The sequence below is a fragment of the Talpa occidentalis genome, unplaced genomic scaffold, assembly GCF_014898055.3.
Source record: "Talpa occidentalis isolate TD23 unplaced genomic scaffold, MPIMG_talOcc4v2.1 talOcc4.12, whole genome shotgun sequence".
Taxonomy (NCBI): Eukaryota; Metazoa; Chordata; class Mammalia; order Eulipotyphla; family Talpidae; genus Talpa; species Talpa occidentalis.
This window is the reverse complement of record NW_023601212.1, coordinates 59,814,793-59,842,637: the sequence shown is the minus strand read 5'-3', so window position 1 is coordinate 59,842,637 and position 27,845 is coordinate 59,814,793. Positions and strand designations below refer to the sequence as shown.

The 27,845-nt window shown below is 38.8% G+C and overlaps 1 protein-coding gene across 3 annotated transcripts in view; it reads right to left on the bottom strand.

The window, feature by feature from the left end:
• Positions 1–12,903, bottom strand: part of RC3H1 (ring finger and CCCH-type domains 1) — a 72,795-nt gene extending 59,892 nt beyond the window's left edge. For all 3 annotated transcript variants that reach the window (XM_037506440.2, XM_037506439.2, XM_037506441.2), the window contains exon 1: positions 12,826–12,903. The gene's annotated coding sequence lies outside the window, so the exon portion shown is untranslated. The remainder of the gene's footprint in view (positions 1–12,825) is intronic.
• Between the last annotated feature and the right edge of the window lie 14,942 nt (positions 12,904–27,845).

Genomic DNA, 27,845 nt, shown 5'->3' with positions numbered 1-27,845 from the left:
ACTGTATAGTTTCATCTAGGAGGTTGTGTATGTGTTCTTTAAACTGATAAACAACAAAAACCTCTTCCATGGGCCTTAACTGGATCACTTGCAAATGCTTAACAGGTTATACAAGATCTCTAGGATCTGGTCCCTACATACCTCTTGTCTTATTTCTCATCGCCGCCTGTTTCATTATTTTTATACTCTAGCAACAAAAAAGGACAAAGTTTTCCGTGCACACAGCATACTCTCTCATGTTAGGTCTTGCTGGGCTGAAGTAATTCCCTTAATTTGGAGAATTAAAGCCTTAACTATCAGTTAAATCCCACTCAGTTCAAGAAATGCAAGAAATCTTCTTTCATATAGCCCCATCTGCATTACATGCTCTACTGATGTGTCCAGTCTATTCTATGCTCTTTCTGAAAATCCCTATGTGGCATCGCATCACAAATATTTCTTCAGTAATTGTCGAACAACTTTAAAAAAGCCCCTACTTGGCCTCATTATGGCAAATTTCATTTTTCTAAAGGTAAATGTTGGACAATTCATACAAAATAAATTTGAATAGCAGTGGAAATTGAGAGCAGAATCGATCACAAGATGAATTAAATTTTCTAATACTGGTAATATTTATTTTTAAAGACGATTTATTCATTTACGCAAGCACTGGGCACAGTCAGAAGTGCGGGAGGGTGAGCAAACCCACCAGAGACAGAGCGGAGAGCAGAGCAGGCAGACTGACAAAGTACGCTGCTGAGGGGAGCAGCGGGTGGCAGATGAGGCCTGCACGCCATGTGGGACCCTCACCCGGCACCTGGGGATCGAACCGGCGCTGCAGAGGCCGCGGGCAGCCTCGCAACCCAGCGCTCAACCGCGGCGCCACCGGGGAAGCCCAATACTGGTAATATTTAGAAGGAAGTATGCCTCCAAAATTAAGCATATTATTAAAAATATCTGTAAATTAGGTAAAACTAAAACTGACATGACAGATTAAAAAGCTAAGGATATAGAAACCAATCTGAAACAGGTACATATTATAAAATTCCAAATATGACATTTTGGAAAAGGTAAAACTATAGAGACAGCTAAAAAAAAAAAAAAAAAATCACTGGTTGTCACAGATTTGGGGGAGAATATGCAAAGCAAAGTATTTTCAGGGCATTGAAAATGTCCCGTATAATACTAAAGGGAAGACCATTGTCAGTGGATACTACCAAGAGTGAACCCTAATGTAAACTATGGACTTAAAGTCTCAACATTGGTTCATCAATTATAATAAATGTGCCACTATGGTGGTAGATACTGATAATGGCTATGGGGAGGTTGAGGGAGAACAGATGAGAAATCTCTGTGTCTTCCTTTCAATTTTGCTGTGAACCCAAAATTGCTCTAAAAATAATTTTTAAAACTGAAAGAGATACGGATAAAAATAATCAACAGTTGAACTTAAACTCTCTCAAATAAAAGATTCTGTTGGCAGAATTTTTGTTCTTCCTGCTTTCCCCCTCCTCTCCATTTTGTCATTATTTACCTAAGAAGGTGCTTAAAGTTGTATCTTAACACTCTGAGTAGAATAAATTGATATTAATTCGTAAGTATATCAATCATTATGGAAATAGATGCTATGATGTTCCCATAAGAATACCATTTGTTCTAGGTTTTGTTGTATACTGAGTTACCTTAAATGCATTTAAGTAGATTTGAACATTACACTTTCTATTCTAAAAGTTTCCTTTGTCTAATAACTATCTTCTTTTTACAGCTGTAGAAAGAATAAATTGGAAGGGGATTTTGTGCCTCTGTATGTGTACTTATCACATGTTCACTAATTGTGGACCTAATAAAATGACATTTCCGAAATGATTCAGGTGAGTCAATCCAAAGAACTTCAATTTTTCTAAATGTATGGAAAGGCTTGCATTTTTTCTAATTTTCTGATAAATTGAAAGACTGACTAGATTCAGGCAAATGACTGTTTTAATCAAAACATTCAAAAACTGCTATTTGGGGCCACCCCGGTGGCGCAAGGGGTTAAGACGCAACCTATGAAGCTATCTGCAGCCGCTGCAGTGAGAGTAAAATCCCCGGCCAGGGAGATACCCACACAATGCAGCAGACCTCTCCTGACTTGCCAACTGCTCCCCTCAACAGTGTATTTCAGTCTGCCAGTTCCGTTCCCCCCTCTGTCTCTGGTGAATCCTCTCACCCCCTTTACCTCTGGCCTATACCCCAGTTCTTGTATGCATAAATAAATAAATCTTTTAAAAAACCCTGCTATTTATCAATGGGGTGATTAATGTAAAAATTGACATATAAAACATGGATATTAAAAGCAGTAATTATAGGAAAGCATTTTCAAAATGTAGGTTAAATTCCAGCAACTTTTTAAAAAGTGTAGTATTTAAATACGGAAGATTACTACTCTTTAACAATAATGTGCCTACAAAAATATACTTTAAAAAAAAAGATTTATTTATACAAGAGCCGGGGTACAGGCCAGATGCATGGGAGGGTGAGAGGATTCACCAGAGACAGAGCGGGGAACAGAACAGGCAGACTGATGAAATACACTGCTGAGGGGAGCAGCAGGCGAGACAAAAGACGTCTGCCTCGCCATGTGGGTTGCTCCAAGGCTGGCAGGGATCAAACCAGCACTGAGCACAGTGCTGTGCTCAACTGCCTGCGCCACCAGGTAGGCCCTACAAAAGTATACTTTTGAACAAACATAACCAGTATATAAAAAGTCAAATCAAGAACATGCAGTTTGGCTACTTTCAGCTAAAGACTGAAAGCACAGAGAGGCACAACTTATGTCAAAAGTCAAGCAAATGAGACTAACAAGAGACCATTTTTCTCTGGAAACATGATGTGTTCAGAAGACACAAGATCATGGGGTAACCATTTTGGGTTTTACAGAGCAATGTATAATTTGAATAGAATCCAAATTTAAATCAGTGTTAACAGAGCTTTGCAACCCAAAAATATTCAGTTAAATGTTATTCTATTTGCCTTTACTAGGTAATTCATATTAATAAAGGAAAATGCTTTTTGTAATGGGTTATTTTACATTATAACTTAATTACAGAGATATCAGCTATATTTCTCCATTTCTGATTCAAGCTGTCTAGGAAATATGAATAACATTTGTTAAATCTATAGCTATAGCCTCTATAATTTCGATTTATTAAGGATATATATAGTTGAACAATTTCCAATAACTTCATATGATAGTAAACTTCAAAAGTAATTGCAAAAGTGGGAATCCCAAGAGATAACTAAAAAAAGGAACTCTGGATTCTTATGGTAATTTTGCCGTGTATTATCAGTGCAATCTTTATACCTTTGATAAATATTCAAAAGGTTCAGAGAAAAATGAGAAAAAGATGTTTCCAGATTTTAGGAACAAAGAATGATGTCTTGAAAGGAAACCTAAGAAACCATATTTACTGAATATACTGAACATTCGGAACGGACGGTTCTTTGGGGGAGTAAAGTGTTTTAAATTACAGTCAGTCTAGGGTCACTGACAACATAACAAAACAGGATGACAAAAAATTGAAAACGTAGGCCTGTGGATAAACTGAGGAGATATATATATATATATATATATATATATATATGAAGCTCTCTGTGAGAGTGAATGTAAATGAAGAACTCGTGCTGGGGGAATAGTTTATATAATCATGCCACTTCAACAGGAATTCCTAAGGTGACAAAAATGTCTTATGCCTGCATTTTTCTAACAAAGTAGGCGCTAGCCACACATAGCTAGTGTGCGCTTTATATGTATTTGATACAACTGAGGAACAGGTGGGAGACAGGACATTTTAAATTCTGCATACTATTGTATATTGGTGCTTTTGCAAAACACATAGAACCATACAACACAGTGAACCCTAATGTAAACTACAGACTTTAGTTAATAATAAAATATCAACATTGGCTCATCAATTATAACAAATGCACCACACTAATTAAAGATGTTAACAGAGGTAACTGTGGGGATAGATGTAAAGTGTTCTTTCAGTGCAACTTTTCAATAAACCTAAAACCGGGGCCTCCCTGATGGCGCAAGGGGTTAAGGTGCAGCACTATGAAGCTATCCACAGCCACTGCAGTATGTGTTTGATCCCTCGGCCAGGGAAGTGACCCACATGGCGCAGCAGACCTCTCCTGTCTAACCTGCTGCTCTCCTCAGCAGTGTATTTCAGTCAATCCGCCTGTTGTGCTCCCCGTGTGTCTCTGGTGAACCCTCTTTGGTGAACCCCCACACCTCTGGCCTGTATCCCAGTTCTTGTATGCATAAATAAAGAAATCTTTTTTTTTTTAAAAACCTAAAACTAATCTAAAAAACAAGTCTATTGAAAATATCTAATTTAAGTAGTCATATGTAGCTAGTGGCGGATCAGAGCAGCACAGTGCATGCATATTAATGAAAAACTGATGTGGGAAGAAAATGGGAGTAGCATTTCATTTCCAATCACTACCTTCAAAAGCACACACTGAATTAATCCCAAGTTATACAAAGTTTATATATGTGGATATATAATGTATATATTAAAATTTATTTTGAATACAAATATTCTATAGACTTTTTTCATAGTCTAGGTAAATATATTTCTAAAACAGATTTTTGTTAAACAGAACTTAAGGGGAAAAATAGTATTTATGGGATGAATACTAGATATCAGGTATTTAAAACATATTATCTCATTTAAATTTAAAAATACAGTTGACCCTGAAACAATGGAAGGGTTAGGGACACCAACCTCCTGGGCTAAAAAATCAGAGCCTAACTTCTGACTTCCCAAAACTTATCAAGCCTGCTATTGACTGGGAATTTTACCAATAACATAAAGAGTTGATAAACACATTATTTAACATATTATATGCAATGTATACTATATCCTAATAATAAAGCTGGAGAAAAGAAAATGCTAGCAAAATCATGAGAAAACGCATTTACAGTTCTGTACTGAATGGGTACTGTACATTTATATCATCTGTTTACAAGAGAATCCACATAAGTGGATCCACACAATTCAAATGCATGTTGTTCAAGAGTCAACTGGAATCTTTTAAGGAAAATATTTCCATTTCTGTTTTCAGGTGAAGAATAATAAAGCTGAAGTAATAGAGATGAGAATCTAGATAGATCTGACTAGTCCATGTTCTAATATACTCTATATTTTTTATGATTCCCAAAATTATAAACACAGTTGAATTTTCACACAATGAATTTATCATAAGAAACAATAGGTTAAAAAAATAAAAAGAAAGAATAGGTTATATAGCACAATACAAAAAATTAATAATATATGCAGATCAGAGTCTAATGAGGGACTGTCCCTAAATTAAATGATCTCAAGCTAATCGGTCCCTTTACTCCCCTCACAGCTCCCTTGTTGTCCATCTTATTGTCCATTGTTGTCCATCTACACTACCTTATCCCACATCTGGTTAGTACAATTTAGCCTTCTGAGGTATTAGGAACAGATCATCAAACTTCTTAAAATTATGTAAAAAATGTGATTTTTTACAGCACTTCTAAGGCAGTGCCTAAGTGCAAGTGATGTAATTCATTAAGTTTATGACAATTGTAGATCTTTTTACCTACTTTATATTTTAAACTGGGATCCAATAGACGAAATAATACTCTATCATAAACTGATGAATATCATAACTTGTTTTATTCACAAATTTTCTCTAAGCCGTATTTTAAGCAGAAATCTCAAAATATTACCTCGTTTAAATAATTATTTTATGATTAAGTTTATTAGCATACTACCTTCAAGTTTTACTACCAAAAATTAATAAGGTATGTAAAAATACATAAATATAAATATTTACGGTTGATGTTTTCAAGAAAGTCACTATTAAAGAAAAGCAGTAATTTTACCAGATTGAGTTTTTTTTTTTTTTTTTAAAGATTTATTTATTTATTTATTTATGCAAGCACTGGGTAAAGTCAGAAGCGCAGGAGGGTGAGAGAATTCACCAGAGCCAGAGCAGGGAGCAGAGCAGGCAGAAGAAGTACACTGCTGAGGGGAGCAGCGGGCGGCAGGAGAGGTCTGCGCGCCATGTGGGACCCTCCTCCGGTGGCCTGGGAGCAGCTGGGGATTGAACTGGCGCCGCAGAGGCCGCGGGCAGATTCGCAACCCAGTGCTCAACCACTGCGCCACCGGGGAGGCCCCTAGATTGAGTTTTAAATATTCTTATATAGTTCTTCCTCATCACTTTTAAGTTATTCTTATAATTGAATTTCCCTTAAAAGGGAAGCTTAGTATCAAAATTTACATTCTTCCCCACTTAGATCTCCTGTAATCCACTACAAATAAAACAATTTCATTTTCAATTCATTTTTCATAACAAATTTTAAGATTCCAATTTAATTAGGGGAAATAGCACTTCGAATTTAAGATAAGAATGAAAGAGTATTTTCAAAGCCCAAGATTGAAACTTCAAATTTTAGCAATAGTTCTAAATTTATAAAGTTCAACTTTATTACTGTGTTCCAGAGAGAAAGTCTGTTTTCTCCCTCAGTTAAACTATAATTCACTGTTTCTGTAAATTCATGTATAGGGATACAGGGTATAAGGCCAAGATCAAGGTTTCTAAGATGTATTTAATAAGGGATTAAAAGCAGAGTGTTAGGCAAATCATAACTCTAAGCATCTTAACAATTAACTTATTGATACACTCCTAAAGCTAGATTCATAGAGATCAGCGTTTCTATATAACGATCCATTTCCAAAGTAACATCAAGTCAACTGACCTGTTAATACCCCTAACTTCTTCTGCATGTTAAGTAAAGCTAAAAGCAAAGAAACTGTAGGCAAGAGATTATTACTTGCTGACAGCTGTACAAAATTTGCTAAATTAATAAAATTTAGTTAAGGCTCACAACCCAATGAGGAAATACAAATGAATCTGAGAGTTGAATACAACTCATGTGTAGCAATCAAAACTAAAATTGTAAGTTGCTGTGACTTCCAACATTTCTTCGAGTCCCTGGCAGCATGCCTACTATACTTACAGAAACATGCAAAGAATTAGGTGGTTTTTGATTCCAAACAATCATATCCCAAAGATTTTCCATCTATTTCCATTACACATAGCACTATTCTTCAATCTTGGCTCAAAATGATTTTATGTTAAATCCCCAGAGACAGATAACAGAATGGTGGTTACCAAGGATCAGGGGAGAGGGAGAGGGGGATTAACCGCTTAGTGAACAGCTTTCACAGGGGGCTATAAAAATGTTTTGGAACTGCATAGAGTTGGTGACTGCACATTAGGAATGTACTGCCTCTGAGCTGTTTACTTTAAAATGGGTAATTTTATGTCGTACAAACTTTGTCTTAATAAAAAAAAAATTGAGGTTAACATATATAGATATAACTGACCCATTTAGAATACCTCTGCAAAATAGTGCTACCAACTTCAAATGCTATTTAATTCTTGAAGGTTTTTTAAGATAAAATGCATTACAAGTTAATTACTAGGTACAATAATAATCAGAGATACTGACATAAAGTAAAACACTTAACAAATACCAAGAAGAGTGCTGCTCCAACATACATTTGTAAATGAGCCTTACAAAGAAAATGTAAATGAGCCTTAAAACATTTCTTCCTCTATGACAGAACACAATTTCAGTCAGTTCAGCTATGCACCTAAGGTGATTTCAAATTTTTTACTACAATTCTTTTCCCAAACCACAACCAAACAAGCAAACAATGTGAACTGTTAACAAGTGCCTAAACTAATATTATATAAAAAGGAAACAAGATGATATAAATAAATACACTAAAGCGAACTGCCTTGGGCAACATTAATCAGATTAGTAAACTTCACACTTGAGAATGTAGAGAAACTGCCTTAAGAAACTTTGGAGTAAGAAAAATCCCTTTGTATAAATGCCTGATAAAATTAATCTCATGTCATAACCTCCAAATCCAGCCTAGACTCCAAGATTAAACAAAGGAAGATACCTTAAAGAGAATCCTTACATGACTATTTTAATGCTAGCCAATCTGAGAATTTAAAATCATTTGAATCTAACCTCGAAGAATACCTAAATCACTGACATGCCAGAGTTAAACCAGGTCAATATATCCTGCGCCAAGGAACATCTTGCTCTGAGGTGTCCAACAAAAAAGGATCATTTATTAGTTTATTCTTCACTTTGTTGGATGCCAACCACTTTCAAAACATATAAAAGTAGACTTATTAGACCCCTTCTACTTCAAGCCCTAAAATCTGAAGATTTAAAAAGGCTAAAGAATTCTACAGGTTTAAATAAGGATGGCACATATCAAAAAAAAAAAAAAAAGCCACAACAGATGTTGGCGAGGATATGGTGAAAAAGGAACTCTCCTACATTGCTGGTGGGAGTGCAAACTGGTCCAACCACTCTGGAAAGCTGTGTGGAGGTTCCTCAGTCTACTAAAAATGGAGCTACCATACGACCCGGCAATCCCACTCCTAGGGATCTACCCAAAGGACACAAAAACATTGATTCAAAAGAACACCTGTACACCTATGTTTATTGCAGCACTATTTACAATAGGCAAAACCTGGAAACAACCCAAATGCCCAAAAATAGAGGACTGGATCAAGAAGACATGGCATATATACACAATGGGATATTACTCAGCAATCAAAAAAGATAAACTCATGCCATTCACAGCAACATGGATGGAACTAGAAGGAATTATGCTCAGCAAAATAAGCCAGAAGGAAAAAGAAAAATATCCGATGTTTCACTTATAGCAGGAATATTGGGGAACCAAATAAGGCATCAGTGTAAAAAAATAATAACAGTACAAAACACAACACAACAAAGCCAAAATGGACAATTATAAATCAGAGACATACTGCAAGGGAGGAGGCGGGAGAGGGCTCAGAGGGAGGGAGGAAGGAGCACAGGGGGCTGAGGTGATGGTGCACAGGTGCACTGGTGAGGAAACTCTATGGGGACTACACCTGAGGGGATGGGGGGAAGCAAATATTGTTTTAAAATGAACAATGATGTAAAAAAATATTTTAAAAAATTAAGAAAATCCAGGCCAAAAAAAAAAAAAGAAAAAAAAAGAATTCTATAGGTTTAAAAATATAAACGAAGAAATTTCAATAGTTAGCCAACCCAACTTTGTCACTGAATGTTGTTACTAAAGTCATTCTTAAATTTTCAAAATTTCAAAGGCACATTTTAGTGACTGCTTATATAACAAATAAAAGTCATGTAGCAATTCCAGCAATACCATAACTCTGTTCTAAGTAAAGGGCATGTGTTTCTATATTTATCACATTGTGATCTGCAAAAAGCAAAAAATACTTTCTTTTATAATTCACATAAACAAGTTTACCGTCTTGATCTTATAAGCTAATATTTGGTAGTACACTAATAAAGATAATAGAAAGGATATTAGGGCTAAAGGCAAGTACAGTATTACAAAACACAGTTCAGAGTCCAGACAAGGCATCTGTCAACACAGGAGATGCTTCAAAGCTTAACTTGACACATAGGGCAACAGTAATATAAAGCATCTCATTTGTGTCATAAGACCTGGGTGTGAGTAAGCTCTTTTACCTACTAATTATGTGGCCTTTTTGCTAGTTTCTTAGCTTCTCCTAGTCTCAGATTCTTCATATATAAAATTACAATACCACCACATGACAACAGCACCAGGAGCATTAAATGAGATGTTTTTAATGCGTTCAACAAATGTGTGCTGAAAACTGTAATTTTTAAATTTTTATGTACAAAAAAATTCTTTCAAAAATCTTTAAGTGAATCAAACATTAACTTTTAATATTACTAAGAAAATGCAAATCTAATTATTAACTTATGTTCCTAAAACCTCTTAGAAGGAAATATTGCCTAAGAAGTACTAATATTACTTAAGAAATATTAAGTAAGATGTAAGAAAATCTGAGCTGAAATAGTCATAATAAACATGGATACTGAATATGACAATTGAGTAATCACATCTTAAAATAGTTGTGACACAAGTAAAAATAGCATAAAAGATTTTTCAACACTATACAGAAAAAAGGGAGCCAGACTGAACCTATAAATTATTGGGTCAACACCCAATCTCAAACATAGATTTTCGTTTCTTTTTTTCAAACACAAATCTTTAACCATTAAAAATGTTTGTTTTCCACATGCAGTTTGCAGCAACATGGATGGAGCTAGAAGGGATCATGCTCAGCGAAATAAGTCAGAAAGAAAAAGAAAAATACCGGATGGTCTCACTCATAGCAGGAATTTAGAAAACTTAAATAACAGACCAGGAAAAAGACTAATCAATACAAAGTAAAAATGAAAATCAACAAGCAACTATAAACCAGAGGGGGTGGGGGGACAGGAAGGACTGGAGTCAAAATGGGGGGGGTGCAATTGTATGGGGAATATAACCATAATAAAAATGCATACTTTGTGCAAAGTTGAAAAATGATGTAAGAATTATATAAAATATTAAAAAAATGTTTGTTTTCAGGAAAATGATATTAAATATGAGGAAAATGAGTCCACAACACATAAGACTTTTTCTATAACAAAGCACACTAACCACTTATAATTTATAAACTCCTATGTTAATACAAATGTTCTAACAGATTTTGGGCCACAGATAAATTTACCATTGTTACAATATAGACTTAGATTTTGTACAGCTCTAACCAAACTCCACATTAAAAAAATCACAGATTTGGTCCTCCCTGCAGGCGAAAGGGGTTAAGATGCAACCTATGAAGCTATTCTCGGCCATCGCAGCATGAGTTCCATCCCCAGCCAGGGAGATACCCACATGGAACAGCAGACCCCTCCTGTCTCCACCACTGCTCTCCTCAGCAGTGTATCTCAGCAGATCTGCCTGTTCTGCTCCCCACCCTGTCTCTGGTGAATCCTCTCACCTCCCACACCTCTGGCGGGTACCCCAGTTGTTGTATACATAAATAAATAAACCTTTAAGAAAAAAATCACAGATGTGAATACTTTAAAGAAAATTCACCTTAGCAGGAACTGTGTGAAAGCTGTTCCTTCCCCACCACTAAAAAACTCAAAACATCCACATTATTTGTGTAAGGCATAAAATGAAAGTCGTTATTTATATTCATCCACTATACTTCAATTCTAATCAACAAAACTGAACCTCCACATTTATTCAATGGCCAGTCTACTTACTGTCAACAATAGAACTAAAAACTAGCACTGTTCATTAAACTTCATGAAATCTGAAAATGCTTAGAATTACCATTGATATGAACAATTCTCATTAAAAGTGCATCCTAAAAATGGGTGAAAGACATTAACTGGTATTTTCTCTACACAAGCCAATGTGCCTTTTAAAAACACATACTAGATGGACCATGCAAATAGTGCAAAGCAATCATTTTGGCTGCATCCAAACAATTTTAATATAAATTTCTACACACCTAAGTAAAAACTGGAACAAAAGTAACTTGAATCATTCCCCCCTCACTGGGAAAAGGATGTGGCAAATGCCTTGAAAAAATTCTTTTAGAACATATACAGTCTACTGTGAAACTGACACACTACTAGCATAGGGCAAATACAACAGAGAGGGTCTCCTAATAAGCCTAAACATTCAAAGCAAAACTACAGTTGCTTCTAATGTGCGAAAATTACCAAGAAGTAAAGCAATCTCACAAAATATGCCTTAGAAATCAAATTTCTAACTCGGTGGAAAAGACTGGTGTTGAATAATTATAGGGCAAATTACGGAAAGGCTCAATTACAACATGAGATCCGATACAGTAAGTTTTGGCCTGGAGATGAACCACTTTATCTTCATTTTCTGTCTGCAAAAATACTTCATGTGGTCCATTTTATGTCAGTTAATGTTTCTTATGAGGCCTATTAATAATTCAAAACGGCTCGTTGGGAGAGAAGTTCTATTCAAACATTACAATCTGTCTTCGAGTTGTCAGTAAGTGGCTTTGTTTCCAGTATCAGGGACTATTCTGGGATATCAAGAGTTACATGACTGCTTCCAAACAGCCCTTGTTTCACACTCACTCTGGATGTGGGCATCCCTGATGTTTGGCGAGAACAGACGCCCGAGAGATGTTTCAAGAGGAACATCCCTTAGCACTCCATCCCTCACTGATCATATTTCATCATGTATGTATTTTTTGGCTGTTCTTGCACTTAAAAAAAAAATTGTAAAGACACCTACATACACAATTTCCCTGTGGCCAGCGAGAAGAAAGGAGACCATCTCCAGGAGATCCGGAGAAAGAGACAACTTCAACCCCAAGAGCCAAGGAGGCGAGCGCTCCGGGGGGGGGGGGGGGTCAGGGCAGGGAGCAGCCCCGGGGTTGCGGGAGGCAGAGGCGGTGCCTGTTTACAAACGCCGTCACCTTCCCCACCCCCACCGGCTAGGGGGGGTCCAAAAAAGGGTTTCCCGTGCGCACTCTCCTCCCGGCCGAGCGCCCCGCAGAAACACGCGAGTTGGGCGGACCTGGGGGGCCTTAGGGGGCCCCCACCCGGAGGGGGTCAAAACCACCTCCGCCGCCCGCCCTCGTCAGGTCCAGGGCGGGTCCGCCCGGCCCCACGGCCTCCCCTCCGGGCCCGGCCCTCCGGGCGCACGCGGAAGCCTGAGGCCTACAGGACGCCGGCCGCTGACGCGCCTCGGGGCCGCCGCGGTGCCCGGGCCGGGGAGGCCGTGGGGGTGTGGGGGGGCGGCCGCCGCCGCCGAGGAGCGCAGGGCGGGCGGAGACAGCCCCTTCCCCGCCGCGGCGGCCTATTGTTCCCACAGAGGCCCGGCCGCCGCCGCCCGACCCCGCACGCCGCGGCCGCCGGTCGCTCACCGCGCTGGTCCGAGCAGCAGCTCCTCTCAGCTCCGGGTCCCCGCGGCCGTCGCCACCGGCGCGGCAGCCGCCGCCGCCGCTGCTGCTGCTGCCACCGTCGATGCTGACTCTGTCCCAGGCCGCCGGGCCACGGCCGCCGCCACCACCGCCAGCGCCGCCTCCGGCCTCCCACCTGCTGCTGCTGAGGCTGCTCCTGCAGCAGGGGCCATCTTGTTGGTCGGCCTCCTCTTCCTCCTCCTCCGCCGCGGCCGCCGCGCCCGGTCGCTCGTTGTCCTCGTCCCCTTCCTCTTCCTCAGGCTGGGCCCGCCCCGGAGACTGGGGCGGAGACGGGGGCGAGGCCCCTCCTTCCGGGGCGGGGCGGGGCGGGGCGGGGACGGGAGGGGAGGAGAGGGGAGCTCTGAGTCACCCGCCACCAACGCCCGAGGGAGGCTGGCGACGCTCTCGGCCTCGACCCGGGGCTCACCCACGCCCTGAGCCGGAGAACTGGTCCAGCCATCCGCGTGGCCCAACCCCCACAGCGCCTCTGCACCCCTCGGGCAGGTGGCCAGATGGTGGGGGTGAGTGAGAAAATTTCAGGCGTTTCCATGGAATCCTGCACTACCTCTACCCCCTTGGTTTCCTTAACAATTATTTCTCTACTTTTGTTTTTATTGCACCCCCCTCCCCCTTACTGCCTCCCCTTCCCCTCAATTTGTTCTTCTGCTTTGTCCAGGTGCTGGGTCACACCAGCTTCGCCCTAGTCACCCCTGTCCCAAAGTAATTCAGACTCCCCCCCCCGCCCCCCCACCCCGTTCTCCCCACCCCCCACACACACTCATACCCTCCCCACCCCTTGCTCTGAGGCCAAAGGCCTGGACCCTCACTGCTTGAAACCCTCTGTCTAGGCCTCTGTGAACACTGAGAGCTATCTGCGCAGGAGGGGTAAGAGAGGGAAGAATATGACCCATGCAAGAACTCCTGGAGATAAAACTAACATTGTGACTATTGAAAGTTTCTTCTCCCTTAGGGAAAAGATGCCAGTTTGGGAGGCCCCTTCAAGACAATTCAGTTTAGCCAAACCCTTGCTTCTAAGGAGGGAATGGTTCTTTTCATGTCATATAATCATATACATAATCCTGATTTCAAAATAAATGTTCTAGAATAGAGGAGAGAGATGGCCCTCAAATAAACATCCAGTGAATACACTTCTGCAATATTCTGTTTCTTCAGTCTTGATTAAAACAGCGTAGCTTATGCTTTCCTGGCCTTTCTTCACTGCATACTGTTACCTATACCAAGAAAAGGATTATATTTAAAGAAGCTTCTGTGTTTAACTTGGTAAATGTAAACATGGTAAATTCATCCACTTTAACAGATAGTGTTATATTACCTGTAAAACATATCACATACCTTAAACTCTGAGCAGGGAAGAGTTCTTTTTAGTTATGAGCATCTCCTGCTGCTCAGATTTCAGCTTCTTTTTTAAAAGAGCTATTAATGTCTTTCTTTTGTTTAAATTTACACCCTTTGGAATAGGCTAAATCTGTAACCCCTACAGGCCAGTAAATACTACACAATGAGTAAATTTCTTGCTACCCCAGAGGAATTAGGTTAGCAAGTACTAATCTAAAGACTATCTCTTGGATAGCCTTTCCCTCAGTCCCCTGCTAGGAAAAACAGATTAATCTGTTCCTCCTGCTTTCCTCCTCCTCCCTTCTCACTCCTAGGGAACCTTCCACAACAGAAGGTTTTAGCGGCTGTTGCTAGGCAAACATGCCAACTTCCCTGTTTAGGTGAAGCAAGTAACCCAACTTCCATTACAAGCAACCTAGATAATCTAAGTCCTTTGAACTATTAATAGTTATACTTCAGTTGGTAAAGCCCCTTCAAGGCTACTTTATATAATATGATTTTTTTAATGTTAAATTTATTTTCTTTCCTCAATATTTAAATTAAAAATATTTAAAGTGGAGGAGCTTCTCAGATTTTTATTTTAATGTTATAATTAACAGAAACATTTGGTAGAGAAAGAAGAGCAGCTTTGAAGAAAACTCTTAAGTGTTTACAATACAAACTAATCCATGAAAAGTCATTTATATGCTTTGACTTCCCCAGTTAGGCAAAGAATGTAAGATAGAATATTTTGTCCTTTCAGACTGAGTCTACTTAGAAGAAAAATAATATGGTTATTCAGCAAGGAAAAAAAATACAGATTCTGTATTTTTCCCCCCAATTCACAATTCTGTAAGAATTTTAGCTGGTGAATTAACCTCTTTTTCCCCTGATTTTGCTGATTAAAATTTTTATGCCATTGCTATTAATTATGTACCAGTAACTTTTTCAGGGTTTGAGAGTCAACTTGGGTAAAATTAAACAAGATATTATGTTGAAATTTTAATTATGTATATTTAAACTTCTAAACTCTTTTAAAGAAATTGTTATTTTAAAATTTTTTCTTACATATTTGTTCTACCTTCAGGTATAGTTCTCCTGCTCAGATTTCAGCTTCTTTTTTAAAAGACTTTATAACTAAAAGACCTAGTGATTGCGTTTTCATAGCACACTTGATCCATTACTATAGTCCCTTGTGCTCTTCCCTCCCCTTTTTTTACCCCTCTCTTTCCCTTGCTGTTTGCCTCAGCTTGCAAGTTTGCTCTTTTTCCTGACCCTTTGTTCAGTTTTCCTATCTTCCTCCTATAAATGAAACTAATAGTTTTCTTTTTCCTTCTGACTTATTTTGCTTAGCATATAACCTTTCTAGCTTCATCCATGTTGCAGCAAATGATCATTGAGTAGTATTCCATTGTGTGTGTGTGTATATATGTGTGTATATATATATCACATCTTCTTGACCCATTCATCTGTTTGGGGGCATTTAGATCATCCCATAACTTAGCTATCGTAAATAGTGCTGCAATAAACATAGGTTTGCAGGGTTCCATTTGAATTAGTGTTTTTGTGCCCTTTGGGTTGATTCCTGGTAATGGAATCACTGGATCATAAGGTAGATCTACTTTTAGTGTTTTGAGATTCCTCCACACAGATTGATGGAAGTACACTGCTGAGGGGAGCAGTGGGAGAGTCAGGAGAGGTCTGCTGTGCCATATGGGTTGCTCCCTGGCCAGGGATCGAACTCGTGCTGCAGTGGCTGCGGACAGCTTCATGGGTTGTGTCTTAACCCCTTGTGCTACCAGGGAAGCCCCAATCCTTAACAATTTAATGCTATTTTTTACATCACATACAAATCAGTTAGAGTAATGCCTTGTGAATTTTTTCAATGTATTTTTTGATATGCTTCTATAGTGCAGTTTTTCCTTTGTTTTTTTTGTTTTGTTTTGTTTTGTTTTGTTTTTGAGAAGAAACCAGGCTATTTAGTTTATACTAAGTGAGTTTTTTGAAAGTTACCACATGGTTGGGCCTCCCTTGTGGTGCAAGGGGTTAAAAACCACACTATGGAGCACCCCACCACCTCTGTAGCACGAGTTCAATTCCCAGCCAGCCAGGGAGCAACCCACATGGCATAGCAGACCTCTCCTGTCTCGCCAGTTGCTCCCCTCAGCAGTGTATTTCAGCCGATCTGCCTGTTCTGTTACCCACTCTGTCTCTGGTGAATCCTCTCACACACACACACCCCACATCTCTGGTCTGTACCCCAGCTCTTTTTTGCATAAATAAATAAATCTTTAAAAAAAGAAAAGAAAGTTATCACATGGTTAAAAATTGCTCTGGAATGTATAATTGTCAACCTAAAACACTGTTTGTCATTTTAAGGCTAGAAAAGATCTTAGCTACAATTTACTTGTTTCAACCAATGAAGCAGACTAATAGATCGCCTATGTACCCACTGCTTATTTATAGACAGATAAACACCATGTTATGGAAGAGGGAGTTAGAAGGAAGGAAAAAAAGAGGAAAAAATATAAAGATGAAAGAATGTGTGTCCTGACTTTAATGAAAATTAACAATTTAACCAGAATATAAAGTAGCTTATTAATTACTGCTTAGAAAATATAAAATCCTACAAAAGTTAAAAGGAAGACATAGTAGGAATCTTTTTTCTAATGCCACAGAATCTGCCTTTTGACAGGTGGCAATATTAGAAGTATATCCAGAGACAAAATACAACTAGCTATCGATCGATTCAGGTTGGGGATGAGAAAGGATAATGATTGGGAATTTACGGAATGTGAGAATAGGGTTTCGATTATCTAAAAATCTGGTTAAAGTATAACTGGAACTTGAGAACTCTACAGTGCAAATCATTTATACAGGGGAAAGGAGTGACATCAGGGGCACTTGAGCAAAATAGGGAGTGCTAGAAAGAACTGAGTCACTTGGATTTTCTGATCTTTAGGTGGTTAAGGGTGGTAGTCCAATGGAATCTTCTCCAACCTCTCTGCCATCCATTTTCCCTATACATACAGTCTCCTTAACTTATTCCCACCCGCCTCCCCTAAATCAACACTCTTTTGTTACAAGTGTCAAGTGTTCATTAAAATAAATCTCAAGAAAATGCACAAGAAACAGAGGAAGATGTCCCGAGCAATTACGGTAAAGTAATAAAAGAAAACCAACAGTTTCTGAACTTACTTCTCTTTAAAGCCCTGTTCCAAGCCAGGCCCAGGTCAGCATCTGAAAATGCAGCCTAAGGTTTTGCCTTAGATTTAAGATAACAATCAAAAGCAATCAAAGTAGGTGTTGCTCGAGTCAGTTCTGGTATTTCTGGAACAAGGTCCTTGTAGACTTAATTCCAGAAGAGCTTAATAGAATGATTTTTCTGAGTCCTACCTGAAATTGCTTGCTCAATGAATGGAAATTATTAAAATTAGACTAGGTCCTATGTGTTACCTAGAGACTGGTGATTATCAGCTTAGCTGGAAGCTTTTCAAAACTATGTAGCTTCAGTTCTGACCCTAAATCCTAATTTGGTGTGTTGGTGTGGGGTCAGCAAACTCTACTTTTTTTTGATTTTACAAGTGATTCCATTTTGTCATGTGAGGTGAGAACCACTGCTATAGATAAATGGTCAGAAAGCTTTTTTGATAAACTGCCAAATAGTAACTATTTTCACTTCTGCAGGCTGTATGGCTTGTCACAACTATTCATTTCTGTCATAATAGCAGAGGGCAGCTATAGATAATATGTAAACAAATGCACATAACTGTGTTTCAATAAAACTTTAGTTGTAAAAACAGACACAAAGAGATGACTGACTGGATTTGTCTCCCCCAGCTGAGGTTTGTCAACCCTGCCTCATATGTAGAATGATTTTATTTTCCATAGCCAGGTTAAGTATTATTAATATGCTGAAAAACAGCATTAAAAGACTTACATATAATGAACAATATTTGGTGTTAAACATGATTAATTACTTATTCCTGACTTCCAAGGAATTAGTAAACTAAAGCAACAACAGTACAGACATAATATTTATAAGTAATAATGAGTAACTGTCATATAAACAGATGACTATACAAAACTAAATGTGACACTGAGTTTGAAGGTAGACAGATTTTCCTAATGTTCTTGATTCACAAATATCAGATAAAATAAAAGGAGCACAAAGGTTCATTCAGTAATCAATAGAAAGAGGAGAAAAATGCCTCAAAATAGCTCTCCCTATTCAGCAAGAGGCTATGAAAGAGGTTCTTTAAATAGGATCTGATATGGCTTTCCTCAGACTGAACTTGTCTTCTCTCAATAATAGTTTCCTTATCAAAATACATTATTATTATCAAATTCATTCTCTGAGTTTAGGTAATGTTGTTTGCAGTTTAATGAACCTGTGACCATTTTCTTTAATCTGAAACAAAAGTTTCCTTTTCTCAATAGAAAAGTAAACTTAGAAAAAAGTAAGTAGATCAATTTGTGTGTGTGTGTGTGTGTGTGTGTGTTTGTGTAGGTATGTTTAAATCAAGCGATCAGTAACTTAGCAACCTACTGCCTACCTTGTAGAAGGATGCAGTAGAGACTATTGGATAGGGCAAGAAGATTTTTTTGTATCTCCACCTATCCCTCCTGAAAGATGGACATATTTAGTAACTATATATTTTTTGGTTGTCCAGGATCTTACCGTACTATCTTTACACTGTTTGGGAATTCTCCACTTAGAAGTTTTTGTGGGTGAAGAATAATTTCTTCTCTTTTACAGTGACCAGAAAGTCCAGAAATTTGGCTTCTATCCTGCTTTATCTCTCCTCACAACAAAACTAGGGTGAGGGAAAGTGATCCAAGTTTGGTAGGCTCTTATATGGGACTTTGAATATCAAATGAGTTACATATAAGCAGAATTCATTCCGCTTGGACCTACGAGACCCAGCGTCTGGTGAGACAATAGCAGCAATCCCTGGGTGGAGTCCAGCATCCACTGCAATCATCGTGGTGCTTTTACCAGGTCATTTCAGGACTGACTTAGTGTGGTTCTGGCTATCCAAATTCTCTCAATTCCCTTCCTGTAAGCTACTCAATGTTCTTTTAGTAAATTCCCATTTCGGCTTATGTGAGCTTCTGAGATAGTATAACATTTAAAGGGAAGGATCCAGAAAGAAATCAAGGGATTGCAGAAATAATCCATTTTCTCATTTCTCATATAGTTGCCCTTTATTCAGTTTAATGGATTATCTGGACTTTTTTCTTTTTTTGGACCCTGATTTCTAGGATGATAGTCATTAGAGTCTCAAAGCTTTAGAGTACATCTGTGTTCATTCCGCCTAAACTGAAGTGAAGGTGTCTGTCCTATATTACACTTCCTTCTATTAGCTTTGTTCATTGATTATTCCAAAAGAATAAGTACTCCTCTCAAGGTTTTGATTTGAATTTTTTGCTCATCCTGCCAAGAATGTTTAGTGTCTACATTAAAAATTAATATTGCACAAACTGGTCCAACCACTATGGAGAGCTGTGTGGAGATTTCTGGACCTACTAAACATAGAGCTTCCATATGATCCAGCAATTCCACTCCTAGGCATTTACCCAAAGGACACAGAAACATCAATTCCAAAGAGCACCGGCACCCCTAAGTTTATAGCAGCACTATTTACAATAGCTAAGCTTTGGAAACAACCCAAATGCCCAAAAATAGATGACTGGATCAAGAAGATGTGGTACATATACACCATGGAATATTACTCAGCATTCAAAAAAGATAAACACATGCAATTTGCAGCCACATGGATGGCGCTGGAAGGGATCATGCTCAGCGAAATAAGCCAGAAAGAAAAAGAAAATTACCGATGGGCTCACTCATAGCAGGAATCTAGAAAACTTAAATAAGAATAACTATAAGAAAGTAGAAATCAAAATCAACAAACAACTATGAACCAGAGACACTCTATGGGGGGTGGGGGTCGGGGAAAGGAAGGAAGGGGTCAAAATAAGGGGGTTGCAATTGTATGGAGAATATAAAAATAAAATTAAAATTAAAAAAATTAATATTGCACAAATTTCTCTAGGGGAAAAGCTCCATGTAAATCCCTCTTTAAAATGACTACAAATTCAAATGCTTTGTATATTTTCTTGAACTTCTTTTGTTAACAAGAATTCTCCTAATCAAGCATTTCATTTGGATCAATCAAAATTAGATGGGAAAGGATTCTTTTTAAAATTCTTGCAAAAATATTTCAGCTACCACAACTGAATTGTTCATTTACAATCTTTTCTGCAAAGATCTGTAACCTTGTTTCCAAAACATCTAATCAGGTCTCAAATGTTGTCAACTCATAAAAGTCACAGAGCAAAATTAATTTATATCTTCTCTAGCACAAAAAATCACAACAAATATTTGTTGATATGTTTTGTGCCAGTCTTTGCTGTGGGCACATAGTAGAGGGACAGGCAAAGTCCCTCCTCAAGAGTTTATAGTTTAGCAAGGGAAGTTAGAGTATTTATAAATAATTAAATAATCACAAGTTTGAAGACCAAAGTGCATGGCATATTTAACAGTGAGAACTGAAACCAATCTAAGATGAACAGAGCAGGTTTCTTCAAGAAAGAGACGTTTAAACTGTAACTGAAGGATGAGAGAAATTAGCTAGGCAGAGAGAAAACAAAATATTTCACACAGAAAGACTAGCAGATACAAATGCACAAAGGTAGGGAGAAGAATGATTTATTTTAAAAAAATTTTTAATTTTATATATATTTTTACATCATTTTCCATTTTTGCACAATGTATGCATTTTCATCTTGGTTATAGTCCCCAACAATTCCCACCACCCTTGTTTTGATCCTACTCCCTTCTCCACTGCCCCTCCCCCCCACAGTGTGTCTCTGGTTTATAGTTGCTTGTTGATTTTGATTTTTACTCTATTATAATTAATCTTTTTTTCCTGGTCCCTTATTTAGGTTTTCTAAATTCCTGCTATGAGTGAGACCATCTGGTATTTTTCTTTTTCTTTCTGGCTTATTTCACTGAGCATGATTCCTTCCAGCTCCATCCGTGTTGCTGCAAATTGCATGAGTTTTTCTTTTTTGGTTGCTGAGTAATATTCCATTGTGTATATACCTCAGTAACATCTTTAAAGACACATCACCCCAAGCAGTGATAGTGAAGGCAAAGATAAACAGCTGGGACTATATCAAATTAAAGAGCTTCTGTACAGCAAAAGAGACAGTAACCAAAACAAAGAGACACCCCAAGGATTGGGAGAAAAATATTGCACAAAACACTAATGATAAAGGACTGATCACAAAAATCTACAAAGAGCTGACAAGACTCAACAAAAACAAAGTAAACAACCCAGTCAAAAAATGAGAGCTAAAAAGCAACTTCTCCAAAGAGGAAATGTAAATGGCCAACAGGCATATGAAAAAATGTTCAACATCACTTATAATCAGGGAAATACAAATCAAAAATACAATGAAATACTATCTTACACCAGTGAGAATGGCACATATAAGAAAAAACTAGCAACACCAAATGTTGGCGAAGAATGATTTATTTAAGGAACTAACAGACTGCCAGTTTGGATATAGTAGAGAGTTTCTAAGTGAACCCAGCAAAGAAGATACTCCAGACGTATGCACGTAGGCATTGAAAAGCAAAATGGGAATTTTGAATTTTATTTTAAGAGGTTTGCCAGTTTAAAAAAAAAAAACAAAAAACAGGACGCCAAATTAAATTTATATTTCAAATAATTTCAAATATGTACCTGAAATTTGTTTTTTTTAAAAAAAGATTTATTTATGCATGTAGGAGCTGGGGTACAGGCCAGAAGTGCAGGGGGTGAGAGGATTCATCAGAGACAGAGTGGGGAACAGAACAGGCAGATTGAGCAAAGTACACCAGTGAGGGGAGCAGTGGGTGAGTCAGAAGAGTGGGAATCTCCCTGGCCAGAGATCAAACTCGTGCTGCAGTGGCTCCAGGATAGCTTCAAAGGTTGCATTTTAATCCCTTTTACCACCGGAAGGCCCCATCTGAAATTTGTTTTTAAGGTAATAATACTTTAGTCTTATATATGTCACAAATATTGTAATGAACATACTTATACCAAAAAAATTATCTGTTATTTATAAAAAATTCAAATTTAACTGGCTGTCTTGCATTTTTATTTGCTAAATCTGGCAACCCTATTTTAAGAGCATTGTGAGGTCTGAAAGGATAAAGAAGGACATGATAAAATTTGCTTGTTGAAAATTTTCTTTCTAATTATGGAGTGACAAATGTATTGGAGGCAGAGCAAAAGTACATGAGATTTTGATCAGTCCTTCCTTTGCCACCCTGTGAACACCAGCTATCACCTGGTTTTTCCTCTTTAGGAAATCATCTGATTTATCTCCTCTCTCTGTGCTGACTACTTCTCAGTCAACTTTAATAGATACGCTTCTTTTATTAGACATTTAATGTTGATGTTCTAAGACTGGCGACACACAAAGTGACCACACATATGGAGCAATGAATTCTCACATATGTTATGAAATGCTGTGGGAAAAGGTCTATTATGATCTAGTCATCCCCCCTTTGGATATATTGTCAAAAAGACTTGAAAGTGGCATCTTTCTGCCTATTGATGGTTAGATAAAGAAAATGTGATATAGGGGCCCCCCTGGTGGTACAAGGGTTAAAGACACAGCGCTATCAAGCAATTGCCAGCCACTGCAGTTTGAGTTAGAGCCCCCGCCAGGGAGCAACCCACATGGAGCAGCAGACCTCTCCTGTCTCACCCACGGCTCCCCTCAGCAATGTATTTCTGTCAATACGCCTGTTCTCTGTGTTAGAAAAGTAATAAGCAGTCAGTTTTCATATCAATGACAACATCTAAGAGGTATCATTATGTGGAATTAACCAAATGTCCTGGAATAATTTTAGTAGTGTTTCAGTAGTATTAATTGTATTTTCCTGCTTGTGCATATTATTTCCAGTGAATCTTTGTCAACAGTTCCTTTAAAACACAAATTGATAAATTCCAAATTCAAAATCCAAAAAATGGGGCCTCCCCGGTGGCGCAGCGGTTGAGCGCTGGCTTGCGAGGCTGCCCGCCGGCCTCTGCAGGGCCGGTTCGATCCCCGGCCACCGTGTGAGGGTCCCACATGGCACGCAGACCTCTCCTGCCGCCCGCTCCCCTCAGCAGTGTACCTCGGTCCTTCTGCCTGCTCTGCTCCCCGCTCTGGCTCTGGTGAATTCTCTCACCCTCCTGCGCTTCTGACTGTACCCAGTGCTTGTATAAATAAATAAAAAAAAAATAAATCTTTAAAAAAAAAAAAAAAACTTACTGTATTAAAAAAAAAAAAAAACAAAATCCAAAAAATGTTGTCATGTTTTGAATTCTTCTGTGTAAAAATCTTTGAAACCTTAAAAGGTTTTTCTTTAAAAGAAAAATAAATATTTCATTTAGGGGAGGGCAGTAAACCTATAATATCATTTTGATTTTCATATTAGCTTGATATATAGTTTTTCATATTTATGTATTTAATATGAATGATTATTGCAGAGTATTTATGTAAATATAATGAGTGAATGTTCTGATCAGGATGATGCATGGGAAGATAAAGTGCAAAAGTAAAAATTTTATGACAGAAAACAAAGCAAAACAAAAGTCCACCAACCTTATGACCTATGAGCAAATCCACTTCCAGAGATTTACTCAAGAGAAGTGAAAACATGTCCACAAAGATTTATACAAAGCAATTATTAATAGCGTCATTAATGACGGCCCCAAACCGGAAACAACCTAAGTATCTTTCAGTGTGGGAAAAGCTAAACAAACCATCTTATATCCATATAACAAAACTCTATTCATCAATAAAAAGGAATGAACTCATGATACATGCGACAACACGGATGAATTGTAAAACTATTATGCTGACAGCAGCTCTCCCGCCCCACCCACCACCCCACCATGACTCTATAGGTATTTTCACAAACCTTTTCCCTTTGCAAAGCAGCAGCAGCAGCTCTCCTACCCACCTGTGATTATGCAGGTGCCCTCTTTTTTCCTTCTCCTTTTCCTAATAAACCTGTCCTTTTAAAATGTAAAAAAAAAAAAAAAAAAATTATGTCGAATGAAAAAAATCTCCAGTAAATTATGCTGGAGACAGGGCCTTTAAAGAAGTAATAAAGATTAAGGGTAGAGCCCCTAATCTGATAGAACTAGTGCTCTTTCAAGAAGAGGAAGAGACACCAGACCTCTCTTTCCACAGTGTGAGGACTGGTGTCCCAGCCTGTGTTTCCAGTTCTGCCTCAACATTTCTCCCTTTGATTTTGACTTTCACCTCTCTTGCCTTGTTTCCTAAACATGCTCCCTCTTGTCTTGGTGCCTTCATACATACTGTTTCCTTCTGCCTGGAAGCTCTTCCACTCACTTATCAACTGGCTAATTCTGTTCCTCCTTTAGTTTCATTTTAAATGTCACTTCTTCAGAGAAGCCTTCCTGACTTCCTCGTCTAATTAAGTGCCTTTCCCAGAGTATTTCACCTTCCTTAGAATGTAAGTTCTGTGCATGTAGGAGCAGCATGTCTTATTGTCGTATCCTCAGGAACAAAAATGTCTCATATATATTAGGGCTTCAGGGAATATTTGTGGAATGAATGAACTAAAATTGCAAATACAAATTTACTAAGTAGATAAGTGTTTTGTATACATTATTAAAATAAAAATCAGGTTAAAAAGTCATACATAAAATGATCCTTTTTGGTGGTGGAATATCTGTGAGTTGGTGGTGGGTACACTAAGGGGATAATACCTGATGGGGGTACCCCAATATTACCTCGATTAAAAATTAATTAAGTAATTGAAAAAATGATCCTTTTTATTATGTAAATACAGAACAAAACCATGGATCGGGTACCTAGACAGACACTCCCACTTAAGCAAGAAAAATTGCTGGCTAAAATGTTTTATTAAGAGGTCGATAAGGTGGTAGAGTGAAGACTCTGAGTTCACCTCCCCCACAAATTTATAACCAAATTATATGTAAATAAAGACAATGGTCCGATGACCACTGCATACACAGAGAGGGATGACATAGCAGAGAAGGCAGGGAAAACCGAAATTTAGTTGTGCGGAGCATTATCTGCCAGGGCAAGCACAAAGAGGGAAGGATGCATGTAATATGGAAACTTTCTTTTGTTGACTGAAGGAATCACACCTACCCTGGGGAGGTGAACCCAGGAAGTGCACAGGAGAAAGGGGTCCAAAGAGTTGGTGTGCTGGACAGAGCATTCTACCTCCAGAGAACTACAGGTGTAAGGCAAAAGGGACCTACAGTGGAATACAAGAGTAGTAGATAGACTCTTACCTGAAAAGGCAGGTGCTGTGCTGCCGGATAGTTACTAGGCACACAGGGCAAGAGTGTGGAATACCTTGCACTCTTAAACATGGGAGTTTGAGGACAGTGGACAGTCTTGGGGACTTTCAGTGTGGGGTCTGTAAAGTGGTGATTGTTGGCTGGAACCCCAAATGGTGGGAAAGACTAAATTTGCTCACCTGTGCCTCCACACATGCGAGGCAGGTCTCTACAACTGGCATTGGCGGTAGTGTTATGCAAAACACCTGCCTCACCCTCTCCTGCCCCCAAAACCAAGATAACAACTATATGTTTTGCATACTGCCATTAACCTGAGCTTAAAACATCTGATTTTACATTTCCTCTTCAGAGAAGTTTCTTTTTAGCTCTTCTGCCCATTTTTTGACTGGATTATTTTCTTTGTTTTTGTTGAGTCTCATCAGCTCTTTGTAGATTTTTGTGATCAGTCCTTTATCATTAGTGTTGTGTGCAAAAATGTTCTCCCAGTCGGTGGGGTTTCTCTTTGTTTTTGTTATTGTCTCTTTTGCTGTGCAGAAGCTCTTTAATTTGATGTAGTCCCAGCTGTATCTTTGCCTTCACTATCACTGCTTTGGGTGATGTGTCTGTAAAGATGTCTTTGATGTGCATATCATGTAGTGTTCTGCCTATATTTTCTTCTATGTATTTTATGATTTTGTTAGGGGGAAAAGGATGTCCCAAAGCTATTTCCATATAGGCTTTGTGGACTCCACCCCCACCCCAGGTCAAAGCCAAAGACACTGGGAACTCCAAATCCCATCACCACCAAAGGGAAGGTGGCTGGGACCTGAGGGTGGGGTTAAGCAGCCAGGTGGATAGAAAAGGCAGACGCGTGGGCTTTGGGGGACCCGATTTTGGGCTCTCCACCAGCTCGCAGCGTCCTGCCAGCTCTGAGAGTGACTTTGGGTTTCCAGGTGGTCGGATCAGGTAGGACGCATTAAAGACTTTATTTCCCTATTTTCTCCCTGAGTTGTACATTTTCCTTATTTCCTTTCCTCTTGTAAATAAACCTTTTATTAACCTTTTTGTGTGTGTCTGTAGTAGAGTATTCATAAGTCCTTTTAAAGCGCGCGGGTGAGGACCCACAGCCAGGAACCCGTTTAATATCGGGGTTGCTCTATAACAATTTCAGGTCTTATGTCTAGTTCTTTAATCCATTTTGAGTTGGTTTTTGTGCATGAGCCAGAAAGAAAAAGAAAAATACTGGATGGTCTCACTCATAGCAGGAATCTAGAAAACTTAAATAAGGGACCAGGAAAAAGAATAACTATAAGAAAGAAAATATCAAAATCAACAAACAACTATGAACCAGAGACACACTATGGGGGGTGGGGGGCAGGGAAAGGAGGGCTTGGGGTCAAAATAAGGGGGTTGTAATTGTATGGGGAATATAAAAGTAAAATTTAAATAAAAAAAGAAATCAATTTAAAAAAAAAATCTGATTTTAGCAACAGAGGCAAGCACCTCAGGGCAAGGCTGCTCACTTGAAAGGGAACATACACTGCGCTACAGCTCTTTCCTAATCATCCTCCTCCCAGTGCTGCAACTACTGGGAGTTGAGGGGGTTCCGCAGGGGACACAGTCTTTTGTGGAAAGTGTGTGCAAACCTTGAAAAACTCATACCCCTCATTCACCTATAATCAGAACTGGGACAGTAGCTTGTCCACAGCACAAACAAGCAGTTCTCAGATCATTCTGCTCCTGCCCACAACCCCAGGGGGTAAAAAACAGCTGGTTGCAGAATCCACATACCAATGCTGAACCCCAGCTGAGAGACTGATCCTAGTCCAAGATTATTTAGGATGTTTTGACTGAAAAATTGGCTCAGGCCAACTGAGGTGGTATCTTCTACCTCTGCCCTCATCATCCATGCTCTCAGGGAACTGCCAAGACACAGAAAGAAACAGGAAGACATTAAGCACAGTGGAAATACCATTGTTTTAAAACGTTTATTATATCATTGTTCATTTTTGTACAATATTTGATTTCTCCCCTCAGGTGTAATCCCCATAAATCTCCCATCACCACCTAACTGGTGAACCATCACCATAGACCCTTGTGCTCTTCTCTCCCCTGTTTCGAGCCCCTCCCTCCCCTTCCCCTCTGTATGTCTCAGATCTATAATTTGTCTGCTAGTTTCATCTTTTTTTTCCTCTGACCCTTTGTTTGGTTCCCCTGTATTCCTCCTATAAGTGAAACCATCCGATATTTTTCTTTTTCCTTCTGACTTATTTCACTGAGCATAATTCCTTCCAGTTCCATCCATATTGCTGCAACTGG